The sequence below is a fragment of the Dermacentor silvarum genome, chromosome 11, assembly GCF_013339745.2.
Source record: "Dermacentor silvarum isolate Dsil-2018 chromosome 11, BIME_Dsil_1.4, whole genome shotgun sequence".
Lineage (NCBI taxonomy): Eukaryota > Metazoa > Arthropoda > Arachnida > Ixodida > Ixodidae > Dermacentor > Dermacentor silvarum.
The window spans coordinates 32,420,017-32,430,418 of record NC_051164.1 but is presented as its reverse complement, the minus strand read 5'-3'; the positions used below and the strand labels follow the sequence as shown (position 1 = coordinate 32,430,418).

The following is a 10,402-nucleotide window of genomic DNA, read 5'->3' as shown; positions in this document are numbered from 1 at the left end:
CCAGGAGGAGGTAAAACATTTTTCTTCAAATTGCATACAAATACATTAGATGTGAAGACTTATTTGGAAGAAAAGGGATTTTTTGTACCTTGGGGTACTCACTGTTTCATTTGTCGGAAGCCAGAAACGATCGTGCACGTATTCCTAGACTGTAGGTAGAGTGTACTAGAAGGGGGAGTGGGTCCAGCGAACGCCTTGGCAAGCGGCGAGGGTGAAGCAAAAAACACAGAAAATGTGGCGGCGCTGCCGTCGCCTTCTTCTGAATCTCCGGCCAGTAAACGTTGGGAGGAGGAAACAACTTTATGAAAAAAATTTTTTTCAGGGCGTTGTAGGTGGCCGCTTGTCTGCGGCGACCTCTTCCGCCCAGGCAACGATTCCTTTTTGTAGCTTTTCTTCAGGAGACCGTATTAGGGTCTCCCATGTCGTTTCAGAGGGAGCTGGCGGAAGCTCTCTGGGTGGGGGAAGACCCTCGCATTCCCAGAGGATGTGTCTTTGGTTTGCTATGCTCCGGCTGTTTCGGCAGCGCTCATTGGCTGAGGCGAGCTCGCGGGCTGAGTAGCTGTCGTCTACTCGACGCACCGTCCTTGTTGCGTCGTTTGCGTTCTTTCCGCCACTCTTTTTCTATTTTATTTGCAATAGATCGGTGGGGAATAATCTCAGTGTTACCGCCACCGAGTATCCGCCTGTAAAAGCTCCATGCAGCTGCGGTAGGGTCTCCAACGCGACAAGCGTCCGGCCGGCGAACAGGGCCGCTCATTCGGAAGAAAGTGACGGTGGCGCCACCTGGATTTTCAATAAAAAATGCCTCAGCGTAGAGGCCTCGTTGGACCCACTCCCCCAATCTAGTACACTCTACTGTAGGGAACCATTTTTCTTCTGGGACATCTTACAACGTACTCTCAAGAAAGACCTACCTGTGGACTCGTTCGGTATACGATTTTTGCCAGTTGAACATGAGGATGGTATTCCATTTGACCTCATTATGCTCTTGGGTCTCCACAGCATTTGGCGATCTAGGATGGCAGTGCGGAACGCTGACATAGACGCGAAACCGATACGGCTATATTTCAAGGAAAGCATTAATAGAATTATTACTCTGTACCAGTTTCAAACCCCTGAGCCTGAATGGCTCCCAAGAGTTGATGTAATAGTTCAGCGGAAATCCGCTAGGTGGAGATAAGTAATTAAAGAGAAACTGAGACTTCCACCCAAATGTAGCAATTCGCTACTATGGAAACCCAACTGGGTTCCTCGAAAGAAAGCCTCGCAGTTGAAGAAAAATTCGTCCTGGTCCGGGACTCGAACCCGGGACCACCGCCTTTCCGGGGCAGCCGCTCTACCATCTGAGCTAACCAGGCGGCTAGCAGATGGCAGGGCGAAGTCGAATTTGTCGACAACTCGAAGCAAAGGCAAGTATATGATGTAATAGTTCAGCGGAAATCCGCTAGGTGGAGATAACTGCTAGCCGCCTGGTTAGCTCAGATGGTAGAGCGGCTGCCCCGGAAAGGCGGTGGTCCCGGGTTCGAGTCCCGGACCAGGACGAATTTTTCTTCAACTGCGAGGCTTTCTTTCGAGGAACCCAGTTGGGTTTCCATAGTAGCGAATTGCTACATTTGGGTGGAAGTCTCAGTTTCTCTTTAATTACTTATCTCCACCTAGCGGATTTCCGCTGAACTATTACATCATATACTTGCCTTTGCTTCGAGTTGTCGACAAATTCGACTTCGCCCTGCCATCTGCTAGCCGCCTGGTTAGCTCAGATGGTAGAGCGGCTGCCCCGGAAAGGCGGTGGTCCCGGGTTCGAGTCCCGGACCAGGACGAATTTTTCTTCAACTGCGAGGCTTTCTTTCGAGGAACCCAGTTGGGTTTCCATAGTAGCGAATTGCTACATTTGGGTGGAAGTCTCAGTTTCTCTTTAATTACTTATCTCCACCTAGCGGATTTCCGCTGAACTATTACATCATATACTTGCCTTTGCTTCGAGTTGTCGACAAATTCGACTTCGCCCTGCCATCTGCTAGCCGCCTGGTTAGCTCAGATGGTAGAGCGGCTGCCCCGGAAAGGCGGTGGTCCCGGGTTCGAGTCCCGGACCAGGACGAATTTTTCTTCAACTGCGAGGCTTTCTTTCGAGGAACCCAGTTGGGTTTCCATAGTAGCGAATTGCTACATTTGGGTGGAAGTCTCAGTTTCTCTTTAACTCCCAAGAGTTGAAACATTGTTAAACATGCCCGAATATTAACGGGATAGCGCAAAGCCAGTTCCGGGTGTCTGTTCCCTCGAATGTATGTTTTTGTGTAATTGTGCTGTTCAACGTGACAATAAAGAAAAAAAAAAGCTTCGTGGCGTAGTGGTTAGCGCCGCGTGTTTGGAAGCGAGGGGTCCCTGGTTCGATTCCGCGCTACGGACACAACTTTCGGAATTTTTTTTTCATAAAAGTAGACGTGGCTACGTCTACTACTACTACATACTACAGAGGAGGGACAGACCCACACCCTAAGGAGCTTCGCCCCTAAAAAAATTGTTGAATGTCAGAAGCAAAATACGCACAAAAACACCTTCAAAATGTACGTTTGATGCAACTAACGCAATCAATGGATAGACCTGCAAACGCAAACGCCATGTAATAGAAGAATAAGTTTGCGCAGCCATTGACTGTGATGTAGCTGTACCAAGCGTCTTCTATAAACTGTTCACTTTCTAGGATATTGACGCAGAACTGACGCAGAAGCGGCAGAAGTCGGGAATTAGCCGGATGGCCGTCCAAGTGTTTGCCGCAGAATACATAAGAGGGTAGACAAGAGCTGAGTGTCGGATGCTCTTTACTGGAGGACTGTTAGCAAACATTTATCAGAAAATTGCGTCAACATCTGAATGCCTAGCATCGCTCAAATAACTAGCGTGGCTGGTCATCTAGTGTAAAACAAGCGTGGACAATCATGGATTGTGTGCATAGTTAATCAGTGGCAGTGGCTATAGGTTCTAATCACTTCCGCCATCAGTGATCAGCAGACGGTCGCAATTCCCGACGGCACCAAAATGACGTCGTAGTTTTATGAAATTGCGCTCACCCGTAGGGAACACCCATGTCAGGAGTATGGTGAGCAGACAATACCCAATCAGAAAGATGACGAATGACACGGTCACTAGGCTCAGGTCCATTCCCTCGCTGTATGGGTGTACCTCATTTCCAGTCAGAAAAATGACGGCGATAGCAACGGCACTCAGGATCAGGCCATAGATCAGAGCCGTTAGGTAGTGGCCCAGGAAGAACTCGGCATCAGATAGCCCCATTACGCACTGGTGGTCCTGGAAAAGACAATGCAAGCGATTAGAGATGCCAGTGAAGGATTGTATACAGTGCGAACTGTTTATTTGCGGCTCATCCCTCTCCAGATGAGTCTGTCCAATGTAAAGCTTTTGCATCCTGATTTATTCGTAAATACACTTAAAGAGTGCGCGAATAATGATAAAGAAACTGGAATCAAGAGAGGATTTCGAAGAAATAGATAGCATTGGTACTTGTCCTCCCGAAAAAGACACCGTAACCTTTCAGTGCTTGAACAAAGTTGTAGTTTAAAGCTTTGACATTCTACGAATGTCTTGAGTGAGCGACGGGCTTTTAAGAAGATGTCCGAAGTAATAAAACACGATTAAATAATGTTATGTGCGAAGTTCTTCAAAACGGCAGATTCAGTGATGGCATAAAAAGCCGAAAGAAACACGTGAAAAGTTTTGCTTAGGCAAGCAGCACAATCCCGATCTAGTTCACGATTGTATCGGTAACTAAGGGGTCCAACCAACTTTAGTCCTCGGCTCCTCGCAAAGAAAAACAGTCGTATTTTGTCGGGTGTAAGCACTACATGGAAATCTATTGCAGGAGCAAGCTAGGCAACGGCGCTTTTATTCCAAGCATTATGCAATGACCTTACCATGCCTTATTAGTACTTATGGGTTAATTTTTAACTTTAAGGAAGGCTGCATAAGAACAAGCCGCGTGGCGTTATGAATGCCTAGGAATTCTTTCTTTCGCATTTCAGACTCCTTCGCCCAGACAATACTGATAATTTGCATTCAGAAAGATTGGTAACATGGTGATTACTATTGCTGGGACAACATTTGCACTAGGGTAGGATAGGTGGTGGGCCATTGGCTTGTGGTAACTGATTAGAGCCTTTCCGTTAGTCTTTTTTGATTAAACGTTTTCTGGTGATACTCGCTTGACCTTTCAATCTTTTTACATGAACACACATTCCGGGCTTTCGTAGAAACGATTTATCTTGACTTTGAGAAGACATCGAATTTAGAAACTAGAAATGAAGTGAAGGCACTCATATGCAGGAGTACCAGTTGCAGCAATGAAATGCGTTTTTCGTTGGGTTGTTTTATGTTCTTTTATCTTTTGACGTGAAAGCGTTGGCTAGTTGGTTGAAGATAATGAGGCCGGAACAGCGCTTAGGAAATGGACAACGTGAAGGCACAGTGTAGTGTGTCGTCTTCTATGTGCCTTCATTTTCTCCGCGTTCTTATCGCTGTCCTCACGTGAATTATTTGAACTTGCCTTACGTTCGCTATGTACATTTTGTTTAGACGGGTTAAACAATACGGGTCCCCATATTAAATTACGTTTATGTGTACACCCATGGAAAAATGTTGCGGGGTACGCCATAGGGGGCAGCCGAAATGCATTACTGCGTCTCAGAGCAGATCGCTCACGCTACCCCAAGACTCGCGCACGTGCACGCACGTTTTTTCGTGCTTGCAGCCGTGCTACATGGTCTAAATTCGAGCAAGGAATGGTGGAAATAATCCGATGGCGTCGAAACGCTGCTTATGAGTTGGAAATGCGTGTGATAATATATTGCACGCGGGAGTGGCAAAAAAACATATGAAAACAGTGTGCCGTGCGGTGGCGAAGAGGACACCGACTCTTGGCCAATACCCATAAGTGGGTATGTACTTTAAGGTCGTCATCACCATCATCGACACCCATTGGTGAGCGTCGACAGTGACGCCTCGAAAAGCGTGGCTCGAGAGAGCGTGGCCCATGGCGTGAGCAGTGCGCGAGGTTCGGCGTTCGATGGCGGAGCTTCCTCGCTGGGCGCCCGGCCCATAGGAGCTATCGCCACCCGCGTCACTACGTCTGCACCACAATCAAAGCTGTCACCAGCTGGGGGGCTACCTCGTCCAGTTCTTCCGCTGGGCAACTGGTCCAGGAGGGCTGGCGGTCCTGAGCCTGGCTGATCGAGCGTTCGGGTGAGCGGCCACAGGGCTACCTCGCCAGCTCTGGACGTGATCCGGTGGGCTGCTGCAGTGTGCTCCGGGGCGCAAACCCCGCCATCGGGTAACCGGGCACGCGGAGGCTCCGATACATCGACTGTGGCGCAGGGCCACCTGAGTTCCACGAGGCGATCCAACCCTGTTGTCCGACACTGCTGTCCGACACCGGCTCCTCGACGTCTCCGACATGGCGACACCTGGTTCTACGTGAACTGTAGGGAGACTGCATTTAACTAGCCTATATATATCTGCATGTCTTCTAGAGCGTATTTTGGGGAACTGTTACGTGTGTGCCGTTTCAATGTATTACGTGTCCAATACAAGTCTGATGTGTGTTTGTACTTATGCGTGCTGCTTCTATCTCTTTCTGGAGTGATCCTGCACCCAATAACATCACAATGCGAAATCATTATTGCCCACTTGAACGCCGCTAAGTGTTCCTTCGAGTTATGAACTCCTCGCAGACATGCGAGTGTGTTGACACGCTTGGCAGTTTTAACGCAAGGGGTGAAACACTCCACTTCTGAGCAAGCGGTTGTAGCTTCGAAACTGACTGCCCACTACGTTTTTCCTTTCAAATTTATTCTTTTATTTATGCTTTAATTTCCTTACAGCTATTACCGAGGCTAAGCTACAACGCAGGCTACAACGCAGGCACGTAACGTGGTGTCGCAGCCAATGGGAATTTGTGTGCCGTTTGACTGTTACAGACGCCGGCTTTCTCTCTGAATGGTCCATTTGATGCTTCCGCATGAATATGTGGGGACAGGAGCGAGATGCGTGTAGGACACCAATTTCAATGCGTTTAGCATTCTTTGGGAACTAACTGCGATTTCTGCAGACTGTGTTTGGTGAATGTCGTCCGACTGTACTGTCGCGGGCCTTTGCTATAAATAGTAGTGCGGTGGCACCGGTTGTAACAGGAGCGTTCTCACATTCTCCTCTCCCGGCAGCTAGCGTTTTGAGACGGTGCCGTTGAGACGTTGCGCCTGTCTTCGAAGACGCAAACGCTGTCGTTCTAGACGCTGCGCCGCCCAGAGGTTGTTGCACACGCTGCATGGGGTCAAGAACTGGTCCTTGCGTCATATGTATGTGTCATTTCCGCTATGGGAAGCATTATCGCTAGCAATTCCGCGTCTTCTGACGTTGGAATTATCGAGTAACTTTTCACTTGAAGCGGAATAATTCGGCAGCGAGTGGCATTAATTAGGTTTATTGTGCGACACTGTACAAATGATAATAAAGACAAGTGTCACCTACAGCAAAGACGCAAAATTTACTTATGTGAGGGAATGTTACTAAACACTGTATGCCCATGCGGCTGGTTGAGCCAAAATAGTGTTCTGATACAGCGTTACAAAAGAAATCTGCTGAAGTGTTTCATTTCTAATCTCATTTCGTGTACATAACTCAGCAGTGTGTCTGTGCAGTCGGTTTTTCGAGCCTAAAGCTACTTCTGGTACAACAGTGAGCCCAAGAAAAGCTGCTGTAGTGTTTCATTTCTAATTTAATTTTGTTAACGCTCTATCTGGCTTTCTGTATTTTAATACAGAAATTAGGACAAAGTAACATGTTTTAACCTACTGTATAATCCTCTCGATAAAATCTAGAAGCATGTTGTTAATAAAAACGATACCCCGAGGATTTGGATAAGACAAACTTGATATTGGTGTCAATGTGTGTTCACACATGCAATTAATTTCACGCAGGGAATCTTTGACAAGATAAACAATTTCTTCCCAAACATATGCCCCGATTCTGGCTCACGTGAAAACAAAAGAACAATGGACATTGAACAATCACAAAAGTGTGCGCCTGTTTCAAGGCTGACAAATTTAAAATGAACCAGGCGTTCCAGGACCGCCTAGTGGCAGCAAATATATGTAGTTTACCAGACATCCGCTTATTTTCCACATCTAATACCTCAATTAAAGCACATAATTTTTTATAGCGGGCCCTCTCGACAAACTCAATTGCCTGTTCTACAAAACGGGCATCAGTTTGTGCGTTCACATTGTGATATACGCTCCCGGCATACTTGAAGACATATTAAAACACACAATGCGTCATCTTGCTCCCCTGATATACTACTGTGAAATTTGGTGTGGTAGGAAAGGGCAGGTTGATTGATATATTATTCCGTTCAGTTGAGACGCGAATTATGAGAAACGGTTGTTTCGTTTGGAATAATGGTGCATATTTACCGACAATGCATAAGTGCATAAGAAATATTATTACTAGAGACCGGATTTTAGGCAAATGCCTTTTTTGTTCCTTGCGCTCCTATCGCCCCACTTTGATATATGAGCATGAATTAGAGGTTAAGAAGGGCTTTTATAGGGTTTTTATAGTGCCTATAAATGCCTATTTTGGCGTTTGTGCCTAAATGCCTATAAATGCCTATAAATCCCTATTTTCAATATCGGCGCCTATATGAACACTATTTAGCCTCAAGTTTCGCTTTCGAGTGCAGTTAGAGACCGTTATTCATGTTACCGGGCAATATTGACTGTTCATAGAGTTCAACCTAACTCCTTTAGTTCAACCAACTCCCGGAAAACAACTGCTAGCAGCATTGAAATGGGACGCGCCGGCCAGCATACGCCGCCGCGCTGACATTGCGCGAGCGGTTCGCGAATGCGAAACCGCGGAGAGCCGTCAGGGGAAGGGAGAGTGAAGAGCAAAAGAAGAAAGAAAATGTGATGCGCACGCGGCTTTTGTTTTGTTTGTAACTTACTTTTGAAGGTGTTCACCGCCGTCGGGCATTACTTCTCAGCGTACGAGATCATTTTCAGTGACAAGAGGCACACTTTTGAATCCAAAAATCTGGAGATGGTGGTAGCTTGCTATTGTTTCCACAATCTTCACAGTGATTCTTAGACTACGTTCCGCGTGCTCTCCAAACAGATTTCTTCAAACATGTGCACTTCAAATGGGCGGAAGTGTATTTGGCAGTGTTGGGACGTCTGGCCTGTACAATTCGGATAATGTCATTGTATATGAGGAAATTGCGAAAAGTTGTACCTAACAGTCCTCATGTAAGAACATGCTAATTTCTTAATAAATCGTAGTCTCTCTTGCATTTGTTATTTGTATGTTTTTGTTGTGTTTCAATTTAATTGCGTCAGGCAGGCATAAAGTAACGGTTTTTTTAATCAGTATTCCCAGCTTTCAAGTATTCTTTTTCATGCCTGTTTTACTATATGCGACGCTCGATTACAGTGGCCATTGAACATGAATATAAACAGTGTGCTTATTGAATGAAGCCAATTGATCGTCATTAGTCTAGCAGTTTTATGGGACAATTGTACGGCTATGTTCCACTGTTGGCGCCTTTGTGCCATCATAGAAAATAACATTTCTTGTTTTTCTATCGTAGATATGCGGCGCGCACGTCTTCGTTTGAAATTATTTGCATTTACGTAAAAATTTATTGTGCCTATATTTACGACGTTGGAGGCCTAAAACGTTGTTTTGCCTGCCTGTTTTTGGCGCCTAAAACGCGCTTTTTAATGCCTGAACATCCGGCCTCTAATTATTACCATACTGAATGTGCATGAATACAGGCCACTTTCTATCCCAAGAACCAAATTTACACCTACTACTGGTTTGGAAAGATTTTGTAACATGTCTGCAGCTCTACAGTCTAACCTAAAAATTGGCCCCCTACAATTTAAAACAAAGCCGAACCCTTTCCCGACTTATTCCGGTCCGTCTATCCCGGAGAAGGCTCCGGATTCAGATCGCCAACCAGCACGGGTTTATTCACCCAAGATACAGCACAGTGCGACAGTCACGGCGCTTACGGGCCAAGGCTCACCGCAAGACCGACCGAGTACGCGCGCTCGCTGCGCTAGGGCTAACCGGGTAGCGGTCCGCCAAGCGCGAGAACGATCGAGGAGTCGCGAGAACAAAGGTCTCATGTAACCACCTCGTTGCGGGCCTGTGAGCATCTGCCGCGGTGAGGAAGCGCTCAGCGGACGAGAGCTCGGGTGGAGAGGGTGCCCGTGGGTCGCCGCGCGGGAGGCCAGTCAGGGCGCGTCCCGGTGACGTGTTCTCGCGGGCCAAGTCCAATCCCGGGGGGGGGGGAGGAGAAGCACGGTTTGCGCGGGAAAGTAGGTCCGGCGCGCTCGCCATGTCCGCCATGTTGCCGTTACGGCGGCGGTTCCTGGAGATCGGGCTATGCGCCACGCACGAGCTGGGGTACGAGGCGGGGGAAGGCACCTCGATCCCCACACATGCTAAACACTGCAATCTAGCTTCATAGCGTGAGTTCATGCAGCTAGCTGCCCCAGCAACTAATTCAGACACAACAGTGAGAATGGGTGAAATGCTGAGAAGTTATCTACCCTGAAGGCTGTGTATAGCTTCATAGGGCGTGCAGCAAATGCAGATGACCATTCCAGCGGCAGCGTCTTATTTCATGAGCTACTCATATACGCGATACAAACAACAGGAAAGCACGGCCTATACCACTGAAATAGAGCACATCTCACGTGCAGATAATTTCATTTGGTGCATAATATTGTTACAGAGCGATGAAGAAGACGTTTTGAGATGACTTGAAGAAGACGACGCTCTGGACTTCGTGAGCTAACTATGATCTTGTCAGGTACTGCCATTTTTGTAAATACAGTGTAAATATATTTCTTACCTCTTTTCCCCGTAAAATTTTTGATGGAGTTTGCGGGCGCTCATTGGCTGAATCTACCATGCCAGATCAAGGCGAGGATGCTTCGGGCTCGTCGGCCCCCACGCCAACCGTCATTCTTGCCTAAGCGTGCGACCCCGGCATCTTTTCCGGGACCGACAACACTGATGTTGAAGATTGCCTTCAACTTTATGAGCGGGTGAGTGCGAGCAACCACTCGAACCAGACAGTCATGCTGGCTAGTTTGATATTCTATCTCGCGGGAACGGCACTTGTCTGGTTTCCGACCCACGAGGAGGAACTTACCACTTGGGACATTTGTAAACAGAAGCTCAAGGATTTGTTTGGCAAGCCTGTTGGACGTCAGGGCGCTGCTCAAAAAGAGCTCGCTTCGCGCGTCCAGACGTGCAATGAGTCCTACCTCACATACATTCATTACGTGCTCGCTCTGTGCCGCAAAGTGGATCCCAGAAT

The 10,402-nt window shown here is 47.4% G+C and overlaps 4 non-coding genes across 4 annotated transcripts; 3 read left to right on the top strand and 1 right to left on the bottom strand.

Moving 5' to 3' along the window:
• Positions 1-1,283: 1,283 nt before the first annotated feature.
• On the bottom strand, positions 1,284-1,358 carry Trnas-gga (transfer RNA serine (anticodon GGA)). Its single transcript has one exon. It is a non-coding gene; the product is annotated as a tRNA-Ser (tRNA).
• Positions 1,359-1,467: 109 nt separating this feature from the next.
• Trnas-gga (transfer RNA serine (anticodon GGA)) lies at positions 1,468-1,542 on the top strand. Its single transcript has one exon. It is a non-coding gene; the product is annotated as a tRNA-Ser (tRNA).
• A 203-nt stretch (positions 1,543-1,745) lies between these two features.
• Positions 1,746-1,820, top strand: Trnas-gga (transfer RNA serine (anticodon GGA)). Its single transcript has one exon. It is a non-coding gene; the product is annotated as a tRNA-Ser (tRNA).
• A 203-nt stretch (positions 1,821-2,023) lies between these two features.
• Trnas-gga (transfer RNA serine (anticodon GGA)) lies at positions 2,024-2,098 on the top strand. The gene has a single exon. It is a non-coding gene; the product is annotated as a tRNA-Ser (tRNA).
• The last annotated feature ends 8,304 nt before the right edge of the window (positions 2,099-10,402 follow it).